We start from the raw sequence: 13,605 nt of genomic DNA on the forward strand, positions 1-13,605 counted from the left end.
ATTAAGAAGAAAATGACTGATCTGGAAAGCAGAAGTCATAGGATGAATTTACGTATACTGGGTTTGCCTGAAAACATGGAAACCAGTGAGCCACTGAAGTTTTTCGTGAATATGCTACACTCACTTTTTAGTGAGATACTTGAAGCTCCTCTGATGATAGATAGAGCTCACCGAATCCTCCACCCGAAGCCCTCTGTTGAGATGAAACCTCGCCCTGTGATTTTATGTTTGCATTACTTTACTACTAAAGAAGCAATCCTTTGAGATGCTAGGAAGCGAGGGAAGCTAATTTATAATGGAGTAGAGATTCGCAGAGTTGAAAATTTTGCCCCAGAGGTTTATGCAGAAACAATTAAATACCGGGAAGTGATGGCTGAACTTTATAATGCACCTCTTTGCGTTATCCAGCTCGTTTAAGAATTTCCCCGTCTAATGCTCGACCAAAACGATTTGATTCACCAGAAGGGGCTTGGAAATTTATAAAGGAGTTTAAGCCTGTCTTGCAAGCAACGTAAGCAACTTAAACACTTCACTCTCGGTAGGGAGTCGTTTGTAGCTGGATCGCTGAAAGTTTAATCTGCATTTTATGTCTGCCCAGACATCATTTTGGCTGTTTTATTTTTTCTTTTAGGATTTGTAAGAGTTTAACACTAGTCGTAAAATATTATTTGGTTGGATCTATCATTTTTGAACATATGATCTATTTTTACTAAATAAATTTAAGATGGCCGCTGTTAACTGCATTTTAACCTCTGTCAGACATAATATGCAAGCAATTTAAACACTTAATCCTTGGCTGGCAGTCATTTGTAGCTGGATCATTGAAAGTTCAATCTGCATTTTATGACTGCCCAGACATCGTTTTGCCTGTTCTATTTTCTCCTTTAGGGTTTGTAAGAGTTTAACACTAGTCGTAACATATTATTTGTTTGGATCTATCTTTTTTGAATATATGATCAATTTTTATTAAATGAATTTAAGATGGCTGCTGTTAGTTACGTTTTAACCTCTGTTAGACATAAAACCAAAATATTTAGTATTTGTTTATTTCTCCATGTATGTGTTGTTGTGTCTTTAGTCAGTGGTGTTAACGTATAACTTTTTTAAAAAAAAGAGCTTGCCTATTGGAGACACGGGTTAAGGGATTATAGTTTAGCATGCTGTCCACCTGTTGGACGGTTTTCAGGCTTTGGGGGAGGGGGGGGTAGAGCTTTAGGTTTAGGTTTTCTTGACTGTGCTGTCCTGAGAGGTTTTCCTGTCAATCATGTTGTTTTTTTCTCTCTTATCAAATCCATAATTTGTTCTTCCCTGTGGGTTTGGTCTGTTCCGGCACACTAATTTATTTTATTAAACCTTAAATTAAAGCCTTATTATAGATGTTAACAAAATTAATATAATCTCTTGGAACCTGAATGGCTTGAACCAACCTATTAAGCATAGAAAGATCTTTAAGAAATTAAAAACACTTCAAGCTGATATTATTTTTGCGCAAGAGACCCATATCCGTGGGGAGGATGAAAACTGTATTTTTAAATACACTCTTCATCAGTAACTAAAATTAGAGGGGTATCTATTTTTATTAATTTTAAAATCCCTTTTGTACATCTTAATGCTGTCACTGATTCAATTGGATGGTACTTAATTGTTGCTGGTTTGTTATGTGATCAAAAGACTGCTTTGGTGTGTGTGTATGCACCTAATGTAGATAGCCCTGAATGTTTTAAGAAGTTATTTTCTGTGTTGCCGAATTTAAATGAATATAAGTTGACCATGGCGGTGATTTTAACTGTTGTCTCAATCCTTCAATTGATAGATCATCAACCAATCCATGGTTTCCTAACAAGGCTGCAACCTGTATTAATTCTTTTTAACTAGAATACTGCCTGGTCGATATTTGGAGATTTCTTCACCCTAAAGATAAGGATTTTTAAAAAATTTCATATGTACGTCATAAATATTCAAGAATTGAGTATTTTTTGTTGGATACACGATTGGTGCCTTTTGTTGCTGACTGTGCGTATGACGCTATTGCGTTGTCGGATCACGTGCCTATGAAACTAATACTGAAGTTCCCTGACAACATAAGGAATGCATCTCAGTGGAGATTTAATGCTACGCTGCTGCATGATTCAGCATTTGTAAGTGTTATTAAAGAGCAAATTTCTCTATTTTTTGAATTAAATACAACTGAGGGTATGTCAAATTTGGTTATTTGGGATGTGATGAAATCTTTTCTTAGGGGACAGATAAACTCATATTCAGTAGCTTTAAGAAGGAAAACTAAAGTGGAACTTTTGGTGATTACTAACAGAATTGAAGAAATAGATAAAGTTTATTCAGTAACACCTAGTGAAGATCTATATAAGGAAAGGGTGGAACTTCAAACAAAGTATAATCTGCTTTTGACTTTTCCCACTGAGCAGCAACTTTTGAAATCTAAAAGTCAATTTTATATACATGGGGATAAGTCAGGCAACTTGTTGGCCGGTCAACTTAAAGCAGCTATGGCTAGAAGACAGATTTTGGAAATACGAAGAACTGATAGAACTGAAAAGTTAGATTGTCAGGAAATTAATAAGGTATTTCTGGATTTCTTCTATAACCTTCATAAATCTGATTTTCCAAACAATACTACGTTTATGAATAGATTCTTGCAAAAATTGAATATACCCAAGATTTCTACTCAAGATATGAATACATTAGATGTGCCTATTAAACGACAGGAAATAGCAAGGGCTATGTCCTCTTTTCAATCAGGTAAAGCTCCAGGACCGGATGGATTTACAGTAGAATTTTTTAAGACTTTTACTGAAATACTTACACCTCATTTATGCCAAATTTTCACTGATTCTATATCCTCTGGGACCCTTCTGAAAACTTTGTATGAGGCATCAATTTCATTAATTCCCAAAAAAGAGAAAGATTTATCTGAATGTGCCTCTTACAGACAAATTTCCTTATGAAATGTGGATTCTAAAATTCTTTCTAAGATTTTGGCTAAGAGGCTCGAGAATATTTTACCTGAGGTTATTTCTAAAGATCAAACTAGATTTATTAAGAATATATACTCATATTTCAGAGATTATTGAATATTATTCATTCCTTTCTATCTAAAGAACACGAATGTGTTGTTTCCCTTGATGCAGAAAAAGCATTTGATAGGGTAGAGTGGTCCTATTTATTCGAAGTTTTATTAAGATTTAATTTTGGTCCAGGTTTTATTTCCTGGATTAAGCTGATATAACTAATAATCAAAAATCTCCTTATTTGAGGCTATACAGAGGTACCCGCCAGGGTTGTCCTCTTAGTCCACTGTTATTCAGTCTGGCTTTAGAACCTCTTGCTATTGCCCTTTGGGATTCCAACAATGTTCAAGGTATTAAGAGAGGAGATAAAGTGCATAAGGTTTCGTTGTATGCAGATGACTTGTTAGTTTATATTCCAGATCCTAAGAAATCTATTCCTTCTATGTTATCTATATTTTCTGAATTTAGTAGTTTTTCTGGATATAAATTAAATTTGCACAAAAGTGAGTTATTTCCTATTAATAACTATTTGGATCAATACAATCAAATTCCTTTTAGCATTTCTAAAAATAACTTTACTTACCTTAGTATTAAAATTACCAAAAATTTTAAGGACCTGTATAAATATAACTTTCTTCCATTAATTGAATACACACAACAAATACTTTCTAAATGGTCTCCTATGATATTATCATTAATTGGTCAGATTAATGCTATTAAAATGATAGTGCTACCGAAGTTCTTGCATGTATTTCAAGCAATCCCTTCCTTTGTTCCTAAACGGTTTTTTGATAGAATAGACTGTAAAATTTTATCTTGTATTTGGAATAATAAAAATCCTAGATTGAGTAAACCTCTATTGCAGAAATTAAAAAAGCATGGCGGTATGGCTTTGCCAAATTTTAGAATGTATTACTGAGCAAATAATATTCGATATATTTCGTTTTGGATTCATTATTCAGACATACATGATTGTCCTTTTTGGGTAGATTTGAAGAAAAACTCAGAGAAGGGATATTCTTTGGCCTCTCTACTGGGAGCTTCTCTTCCGTTTTTGCTTTCTAAGATTGGTCGTCGAGCTCTCAATCCCATTATTAAACATACATTAAGAATTTGGTTTCAATTTTGCAGATTTTTTGAGTTCAATGACTTTGTTCTTTCTAGTAAAATCCATCTTCACTATTTTTTAAACCATCAATTTCCAATCAGACCTTTTTAATTTGAAAAACAAAAGGAGTAATAACTTTTTTAGATTTGCTTATGGAGGATTGTTTAATGTCTTTCACTCAGTTAGTGGACAAATATGATATATTTAATGCACACTTTTTTTTAGCTATTGACAAATTAGGAATTTTTTACTTAGTTTACTTCCAAATTTTTCCTCTGCTTATCCACCCAATATGATAGATACTCTTTTTCAGGTTAAGCCATTTCAAAAAGGATTGATAGCTATAATTTATAAATGGTTATTGAATTTGTGAAAGGTATCTAACAATAAAATTAAAGGTGCATAGGAATTGGAAATTCGAGAGTCACTTTCAGATAATCAATGAGATAAAATTCTCCATTTGGTAAATACCTCATCTATTTGTGCCCCACATTCCTTAATCCAGTTTAAGGCAGAACATCCAGCACATATGTCAAAGGATAAATTGGCCCGTATTTTTCCAAATATTTATTCTATTTGTGACAGATGTAATATTGAGGTGGCTGCTTTAACTCATATATTTTGGTCTTGTATCAAGATAGATAATTTTTGGAAAGATGTCTTTAAAACTTTATCAAAAGTTTTGAATTTGGACCTATAACCAAATTTATTTACAGCAGTTTTTGGGGTCATTCCACCGGAAGCAGGATATGTTCCTGTTTCCATTCAACGGATGATAGCTTTTACAATTTTATTGGCTAGGAGAGCCATTTTGCTTAAATGGAAGGACTCTAATCCATCTACTGTTTTTTATTGGCTTTCCTTCATTATGTCATGTTTAGAGAAAATAAGAAGTCGGACATTTGATACATCCTTTAAATTTGAAGAAACCTAGCGACCTTTTATTCAATATTTTCATATGGTTTGATTCATTGCTCTCCCAGTTACTTCCATGAAACTTTGGATTTGATCAGGAAGTTTTTCCTTTTTCTTGCTTTTCTCTCAATATGGGCTGCCCAGTCCCCTTTTTTTTCTTTTATTTTTTAAAACTTTTTTTAATTATATTTTGTTTTTGTTTATAGAGAATAGTGTTTTTTTTCCAAAATATAAAATTATAAAGGTTTCTTTATTATTTTTCTCTTATTATGAAATGATGAGGAGAATTGATTATCTTATTTTTATTAGATATTATTAGATTAATACTTTGTATGATCTTGATGATGTTTATTTTACCTTTTATATGTATTGTTATCAATATAGATATCTGAGATAATCCTCCTTTTGTTTGTATATATGTACCTTTTTAAAATTAATAGAAAGATTGATTAAAAAAGAAAGAAAGGGACCAGGGGAGGTCATCCAGGTTTACTGCCAATATGAAAGTAGTTGGTGTTGTGAAGAGGAGTCCAGAGAATGTGAGCAAGTTGAGTGAGTGAGCAAGTCCATGGCAATGAGAATGCAGTGTGCTAAGGTTATCTGCTTTGGTGCCCATCACAGCTAAATCAGAGTATTTGTTAAACGGTGAGAGGCGGGGCAGTGTCAGTGTTCAAAGGACACTGTTCAAAAGGACAGTGTTCAAAAGTCTGAAGGCATTGAAGTGTGAAGGCTAACATACAAACGGGGCATTAAGAGAACATATATGTTGGCATATAATATATATCATGTCACATAGCATATGATATAGTATACTAACACGTGGCCAAGTGGTTAAGGCACTCGACTAGTGACCTGAAGGTTGTGAGTTCGAGCCCCAACCAAGGCAGCGTGTTGTGTCCTTGAGCAAGGCACTTAACCACACAGTGCTCTGTGACGACACCGGTGCCAAGCTGTATCGGCCCTTGCCCTTCCCTTGGACAACATCGGTGTCATGGAGAGAGGAAACTTGCAGCATGGGCAACTGCTGGTCTTCCATACAACCTTGCCGAGGACTGCGCCCTGGAGAGCAAAGACTTTCCAGGGACAGATCCATGGTCTCGCAAGACTAACTGATGCCTTAAAAAAGTATGCTAACATATCATTTGCTCTTCTAATGGTCTGCTACACTTGCATGTTGTCCTTCTCTGACTTTCTTTGTACTTGCACACAAGGGCTGCAATATTTTCAGGAGTTACGAAATCTTATTGCAGTTGTATAGGACTTTGTTGAGATTGCATCTGGAGTATTGTGTATAGGTTTGATCTTCTTACTTCAGGAAAGATACACATACCAGACAGGAAGTGTTGTGAAGGTTCACTCAACTGGTTTCAGACGTGGTAGATTCACCATTAGAGGAGTGATAGAATAGATTGAGTCTGTATACTCTAGAGTTCAAAAGAATGAGAAGAGGTCTCAACAATTTCCACAAAATTACAAAATGACTTGATAGGTTAGATTCAGTGAGTATGTTCCTCTGCTGAGGAGTTTAGAAATGAGAGGAGAAATTCCTTCACTCAGAGCAGAGAACCTTTGGAATTCCTTAACTTAAATGAAAAAGATGATCAGTCATTATGTTCATTCAAAACAACAGATTGACAGACTTCTGAGCATTGAGTGAATCAAGAGATATCGTGATTTTGGGGTAAAATGATCCTGAGGTAGGTGAGCCATGATCTTGCTACATGACATAGCAGACGAGTAAAGGTAGTATATCCTGCCCTATTTTTTATGTTCTGATGAAAATGAAAAATAAAAGCATCTATTATTAGCAATAAAAATCCTGTTGGAGAAACTTGTGACACTGAAAGCCTTTGGATCTCCAATATCTGATCATTTGCATTCTTCAGAAGTAAAGGATATAAATAGCAGATTCATCAATTGTCATTTTCAAAAATCCCACTGGTTATGGACCAGTTCTCATAGACTGGAAGATGTCAAAAATTGAAGTGGAGAGAAAGCAGGGAACTAGAGATGAGTGACCTCACATCAGTAGTAGGGAAATACAGGTGTCCATTATAAAGGATATGATAACAGGAGCTGAGAAAATGTCAATGAGATTAGATCATTTGAACTTGGATATGTGAGCAGGAAATTGTGCTTGACAAACCTAATGTCTGAGGACTTAACTGGTGGAATGGCTGAAGGAGAACCAGTGGCTGTGGTGTATTTGGATTTGTATGTTTTTGTTAAAGTCTCACATAAGAGGTAAGTGTGAAAAATTAAAAGAATAAGGGATTTGGAAAATACACTGGTATAAAGTGAAAACTGGGTATCAGACAGAAAAATGAGTTAGGGAGATTGGTGGTGACTGGGATATTTCTCCTGAAAGTGGCTTTAGAATGAAGGGTTACACTCTCAGGGTAATGGGGTGAGACGTTTCGCACTGATGTAAGAAGGATTTTCTTTTCACTCCTAGGTTCATAACCCTGTGGAATTCCTTACTACAGAAAGTATTGGGGACCAAGTAACAGAACATAATGAAGAAGAATGTAGATTTCGAGACACAAAAATGTCCAAGAACTATATATACAGTAGAAGTAGGGGAGATATCATATTGGGATAGAGGATCAGCTATGATCATATTATGGCAGAGCAGACTGAAACTGCCAAATGACTTGTTCCTGCTGTTATTTTCCAAGTGTCAGTGTTTCCCCTTCTTAACACCTCCTCAGAGGCTGTTGACCGCCCGCTTTCTGTACCACTATCTCTTGTATCACAATAATCTATCCAGTCTTCTGCCTTACCTTCAATTATCTTTGTTGCTTGCTCTTTTCTCTGGAACCTAAAACTTGATTTGATTTTCGTTTTACTCTGTTTTGAAGGGTTATCGCCCTGAAATATTAATATTGCTCTGCCTCTTTAGATGTTGTCACCAGCAAAGTATTTCATATTTCTTTTAGTCATCATAGAAAGCAGTTCTGTTGTTGCTGATGGCAACAGCACTTTATTAATGTCCAGTGTTGAGATGCTAAAATTGTTTTGGATTTATCCTGTACTGCTCATGATATTTCAGTACATTCTTGACAAACTTAGTAAAATACAGTCTTCTCATAATTTATGAAAAGGGTCTGTAAATGACAGTTTGAAAAATCTGGATGAAGAGCATAATGGTTTTTCCTGTGCACCATTTTGCTGAAGAGAGGCATGCTATTTATTGCAATGAAAAATAAATATATAGATAAATGGCTTAAAAATTAATGGTTATAGCAAAGTATTGTGAATCAAAGATTTTTGAATGGAGAATGCTTCTGCTGAGCCAAAGCAATGCTATAGCAAAGGACTTACCGGTCATTGTAACTAAGTAATGTCATTGAACAGATACCAGTATCAAAACAGCACTGGAACCCCTGCTGAAAGTGACCGCGAGCACTGACATGTAATTTTAGAGGTCAATACACGATATGGCCAGTAGACCGGAGCACTCAGCTGCTACATAGTCATGTTTACAGGAAATTAAATGGATGTTCAATAATAATTTGGACATTCAAAGTTCAACATACATTTATTGGTTCATTAAAAAAAAGGTGAAGTACTTAAGGGGAAACTGAGGGGAACTTCTTCACTCTGAAGTTGGTGAAAGAGAGGAATGAGCTGCCAGCAGAAGTGATGATTGCAAATTCGATTTCAACATTTATGCAAAATTTGGATAGTCTCATGATTAGGAGGGGTATACAGGGTATGATCCAGGTGCAGGTCTATAGGACTAGGCAGAGTAACAGTTTGGCAGGGACTAGATGGGCTGAAGGGCCTGTTTCTGTGCTGTATTGCTCTATGTCTCTATAAGTAAATCTTGAATTCAACAGATCATTTGCATCTCCACTATTATAACATTTAATGGTTTAATAGCAATTTTTTGAAAAACAAAATATCTATTTATCAACTTCCATGAAATTAGTATATTCCTAAATGTATTTTTGTCTATAAATTATTTTTGAAATACAACCATTGCTATCTTACCTTTTTCACCTTTGAGAATACTTTTGCTCCGGTTCAATGTTTTCTGAGATGGCAATGGAGTCAAATGGAACTGCAGGCATTGCCACAGATGGGGCAAAGGGTGCTTTATGTTGCAGCAGAGTAGATAGTGTAGAAGGGGATGGCATTCCTGAGGAGCAGTTTCAGAATCAGAATCAGAATCGGGTTTATTATCACCGGCATGTGGCATGAAATTTGTTACCTTAGCAGCAGCAGTTCAATGCAATACATAATATAGAAGGAAAAAATATAATAATAATAAATAAGTAAATCAATTATAGTATTCATATATTGAATAAATTAAAAATCGTGCAAAAACAGAAATACTATGTATTAAAAAAGTGAGGTAGTGTTCAAGGGTTCAATGTCCATTTAGGAATCAGACGGCAGAGGGGAAGAAGCTGTTCCTGAATCGCTGAGTGTATGCCTTCAGGCTCCTGTACCTCCTACCTGATGGTAACAGTGAGAAAAGGGCATGCCCTGGGTGCTGGAGGTCCTTAATAATGGACGTTATCCTGCAACCGACTCCACTTTGAGCAGTCAAGGATTCCCAACAATCAATGGGGTTTTATCAAGGAAGTATTGAGAGCATCTTTAAGATCTTCCTAATGACCACGTAGTAATCTTTTCCATGGTAGAACTTGAAATGGTGGGACCTTATTGGAGTCTGCTGTCAAACAACTGAATAATATGACCCAATGGTGCTGGCTAAATGCGTTTAGGGCTTCCATGCTGGGGCTGTTGGCCTGTAAGAGGGTGATAACATTGGTTCACTCTCCTGCAAGTAGGTTTGGAGGATTTTGCAGAGAAAATGGAGAGGTAGCCTCATACTGGTTGTTACAATAAGACTTTCCACGCTCTAACAATAAGTGCCCTATAGCAGTTCCATTTTGCTTATTGTCACACGATTTCATGTTCTAGCCTGCATGTCTTCAAGTTGTCATCTTTACCACCAATCTCTCAGGTTGTAAGTGGCACACAGCCAGAAGATCCCTGCCCTTCCTGCCTCTTACTCCCCTTTGAGATACCCACCCTCTCAATGTCCCGAACTCTAGAAGAAGGGTGACCACTTTCTTCTGAGGCCCAAGAAATTCTCATCCTCCCTAAAGCCCTGCAGAGACTTCAACTCCAAAAAAAATTCATTTCATGTTAAAATTGATGTCCCTCTGTGGGACTGAGGAGGGGGAAAAAGTATAAGCGATGGATGAATGGTGGAGAAGACTTGATGGGCCAACCGGCCTACTTCTGCTCCTATGTCTTATGGTCTAAATACTTTAATGCCTGTGAGATTATCATCCATGCATAACAATTAAAGGAGGAAGTAAAGAACAACCATAATTAGTCCCTTTTCAATCAGGCCACTGGCTTTCAGAGTTCACCCTATCTAGAAAGCTAAATCTGAAATCCAGAGTGTATTGTGTCTCACATTGTTAAATTGAACTCCTGCCACAGTTTTGGCTATACTCCTAATCTATCAAACTCTCTCTGGAACGTTCTGTCCAACTATAGCAATTCTGATCAACACTATGTAGTGTCATCATCAAACTTAGAAGAGGAAATGGAGACCCATTTCTTTAAGTCGTTATAAATAGCGGTGTAATCTCCAGTAGTGATCCTTGGGACAACGTTAGCCAAATTCAAATCAAGCAGAGTACACATCTATTATCCGCACTCTCCATCTCCCCATTCATATCCCTTATGGGCTTAAATCAACATTTTTCTTGCATTTGATATGGCAGCTCATAAACTAAATCCCAATGCAAATTCACAACATAAATCTGTATATCATTCAAATGCAGTTTTGGGTGCATATGCCTCACAGATATAACTTGCTGCATCACTTAAAATATGTATTAAAGCTACAATCTGTTGTACACTATCTCAAACAGAATTGGGTTTATTGGACTTTAAAAACAATATTAGATGATTTTTATGTGAGATAATACTGTTAGGAAAGACGTGTGAGGGTCTCAGGAGCAGAATAACCATAATATTGGGATGTTTGGAATGTTGTTAGGTTTGCAATATATTTTAGAACAAATCAACCCGGGGAAAAAATAATTGCTTATTTTTCAGGTTCTTCATTAACTTATGTTGCATCATACACTGAAGTCACTAAAACCGAAATTCTTTGGAGTAATGTAGCCTAATTTTAGTCTTATGGTAAGTTTCACAGACCTCAGATAACCTTGCCTTGAAACTCAGACTTATCTATTAGATGCAGAAAATTGAGTTCATTTAACACCATTGTCAATTTAGATCCTCTGCAAGACATGGTTAAACTGGCCAAAGAGGTACTAAATCAACATTAAGTGCTTTACACCCAGAGTGATACAGTGAAACAGGACCTGTCCAGTTCCTGACAGAACCACATTCATTGAAAGCAGCATCTGACAAATTTTCTATGCATCAAGACACAGTTCCTAGACTGCCAGGCAACAGGGGCTCTCTGTGACTACCACAGAGGAGACAGAAATAGCCAAGGAGAGGAAGCAAGTCCCAAAATTTTGTGAGAAGAGATGGACATTCTCATCAGTTAATACCAGGGCAAGTCTTCTCTATCAAGAAGCCAGGCCACTTTAGAAAGGCTTGCTAAGAGGTGACTCCAGCTGTCCCTCCTACAGAAGCAACCTCCACTCATCTCAGATCCCTACAAAATGAATTAGGGTGAGTTTGCAGGCCACTAAACTGTTGTAGTAAACAATTTAAATAACTGGCTTAGATATTTGTTTATTGATTTATTTTTATTAGTGGGTGAACCAAAGCATCATATGAGGGGCTATTAAGTGTCACCTGGACTCTCTTGCACAAGCAAGTTATTTTATTCATGTCTGACTGTTCTCATTAACCCATTAATCAGGTTACTTCATCAAGAGCTTATTCCCAGGGCAACACAAACTTTACCTTAATAGAGGTATTCCTTTTGTCCTATCCATACTCCATCACCTGTCTGTGACAAGACGAGAGAACACATAACAGCCCTTGTAGAGGGATCAGAAGTGGAGAGCATGAGAACTTCATATTTCTGGGTGTCAGGATCTCTGAGGATCTAACCTGGTCTCAATACATTGATGCAGCTATAAAGAAGGCTGTATTTCATTCGGAGTTTGAGGAGAATTTGTATGTCACCAAAGACACTCACAAATTTCTACAGATGTACTGTAGAAAACATTCTAACTGGCTGCATCACTGTCTGGTATGGGGGAGAAGGCTACTGTACAGGATTGAAGTAAGCTGCAGAGAGTTGTAAAATTAGTCATCTCCATCATGGGCACTCGCCTCTGTAGTATCCAAGATATCTTCAAGGAGCGGGGCCTCAGAGAAGTGGTATCCATCCTTAAGGACCCCACCTCCTAGGCATGCCCTCTTCTCATTGTTACCATCAGGCAGGAGGTACAGAAGCCTGAAGGCACACGATCAATGACTCAGGAACAGCTTCTCCCCCTCTGCATTCCAATTTCTGAACAGACGTTGACTGGCAAATGTGGTGATATTAACCCTGATTCTGATTCTGACTTGTTTTCCTTTCTATCTCCGTTCTGATGAAAGATCTTCAACTTGAATCATTGACTCTATTTCACTTTCCACGACTGCTGCCTAAGCTGCTGAGAGTTTTCAACATTTTCTGATTTTATCATTAATGTACGGTAATGTTGGTAACTATTGAAGGGTGGAAAGGTCTACTTGGTTTACACTGGCACTATCGATAAACAGGCTTGTTATCGTTCTAGTACGGACTCTCTCATATCTTGCACAATCAGTGACCACCTCCTCCGGTGAGCTGGGAGGTGAGGCTGTGGACCTTGAGTAGGGAAATCCCTTGCTAGTTGCTTCCTTCTTTGGCTCCATTTGCTCCTGCTGGCTTAATGCTTTGCTTCATGACCTTCTGGCTCAGTGTCTTGTGTTCATAAGAAAATGTCAAAGTCAAGTTTCAAGTCACATGCACGTGTATGCACTGTTGCAATGAGCAATTTACTTGCAGCACTATCACAGGCACAGTGCATTGTATAAAACAACTTTCACAAGAAAAACATAAATTAAACACCTTTTTTTAAACAAGAAAGAATACAATTTAAACAAAAAGATTAATTTTAGTGCAAAGTGATCAAAATGGTCATCTTGTTGCTGAACTCTAGTGATGAGGGTCGAACAACATACACAAATGCTGATTGAACTTAGAGAGTCAGGTCCTGATGAATGATCTCAATTCCAAACCTCAACTCCAGAGATGCTGCCTGAGTTATCCAGCATTTTGTGTGCATTGCTCAAAGACTTCCAGCATCTATAGAATCTCTTGAGCTTATGATTAGAGTTGTGCTGGTTGGTTCGAAAACTGAGTAGTTGAAGGGAAGTAGTTATGTTTGAGCCTGGTAGCATGGAACTTCAGGTTTCTGTAAGAGTCTGGATGGTGGGGATCTTTGATGATCGATGCTGCCTACAAATGTGAGGAAGAATGTGTCTGTGAAGCATTGAGCGGTGTCCACTACCATCTGCAGCTTCAGTGAAGTGTATGGCATGTGGCTGGTAGAGTAAGGTGCCCTG

Source organism: Mobula hypostoma, chromosome 4, assembly GCF_963921235.1.
Source record: "Mobula hypostoma chromosome 4, sMobHyp1.1, whole genome shotgun sequence".
NCBI lineage: Eukaryota > Metazoa > Chordata > Chondrichthyes > Myliobatiformes > Myliobatidae > Mobula > Mobula hypostoma.